The 1,053-nt window shown below is 50.2% G+C and overlaps 1 long non-coding RNA gene across 4 annotated transcripts in view; it reads left to right on the forward strand.

Moving 5' to 3' along the window:
• LOC119302380 overlaps nucleotides 1–1,053 on the forward strand; it is a 5,533-nt gene continuing 4,480 nt past the window's right edge. For all 4 annotated transcript variants that reach the window (XR_005147534.1, XR_005147537.1, XR_005147536.1 and 1 more), the window contains exons 1-2: nucleotides 1–375; nucleotides 508–819. This is a non-coding gene — a long non-coding RNA (uncharacterized LOC119302380). The remainder of the gene's footprint in view (nucleotides 376–507; nucleotides 820–1,053) is intronic.

Genomic DNA, 1,053 nt, shown 5'->3' on the forward strand with positions numbered 1-1,053 from the left:
ACGGGAAGGGAAGAGGAGAGGGAGAGCGAGCGGGTCAGGCGACGGGAAGGGAAGAGGAGAGGGAGAGCGAGCGGGTTAGGTGACGGCCATGGCCATGGCGCTCGCAGATCCGCCCGCCCCGTCATCGCCGCTGCGCTCGCAGGTGAGCGGCGCCGACCTAACGGATCTTCCTCGTCGTCAACCCGGCGTACTGGTGTGGTGGATCCGCCTCCTCTCTGTTTCAACCATGGTTGTGCTCTTTCATGTGCGCGGCCCTCTCCGTGACAACTGCAGCCCAAGGTCGTCAAATCCGTCACCGTCGCCATTCTTCTGCTCGAGGCCTTTGCCACCATGGATGGATGCGGGCAAGGCCAGCCTCCCCCTCCCCACGCATAGGTACTCCCCACTCCCCTCCTCCTTCCCTTGATTTAACTCTCTCTCCCCCACCCTATCTTTCCCGTGATCTGCTCTGCTTGTTTTGGTTCCTTTTAATTGATGCATTATTTTTGTCTATTTTTGTGTACCCAGGTGACTATGGGAGTTGCATTGACAGAGTCCATGTATTAAACTGGGGCATTTTTGGCAACTGCAGCAACCTGACAATTAATTCGTTCTCATCCAAGGTAATTTACTTCCCCCCTTTATGTATCATTGATGGATATATGTGATGGTTGGTTGTCATTACTGAAGCAAGAATTGTTGATGGTGACTACCTTTCGAGCAGGTTTACCGCTCGTCTTGCTAATGTTAATTTGTATGTTTGTTCATGGCTTGCTTCCCAACCACATGTGCTCCCCACGGTGAGGAACGGACGTGCTCAACGCCTTCCTTCCCAACCAGGTGCTCCTCTATCTCTCTCTATGTGTTGTGTGATGAATGTGTGGTAGTGGGATTGTGGGAGTGGGATAGGCAGAGGTAAAGAGAGCAGATTCCAAATGCAATGGAAGGGAACTTTCAATCCAAGTTTAATTTTCATTGGGCATTCAAATTCTTAATTTGATCTTCTCAAATTTTCGGCTAGGTGTATAAACATACATGCACATGTATATCTAATTGGATTGTTAGCTGAACATT

Source organism: Triticum dicoccoides, chromosome 5A (genome assembly GCF_002162155.2).
Source record: "Triticum dicoccoides isolate Atlit2015 ecotype Zavitan chromosome 5A, WEW_v2.0, whole genome shotgun sequence".
Lineage (NCBI taxonomy): Eukaryota > Viridiplantae > Streptophyta > Magnoliopsida > Poales > Poaceae > Triticum > Triticum dicoccoides.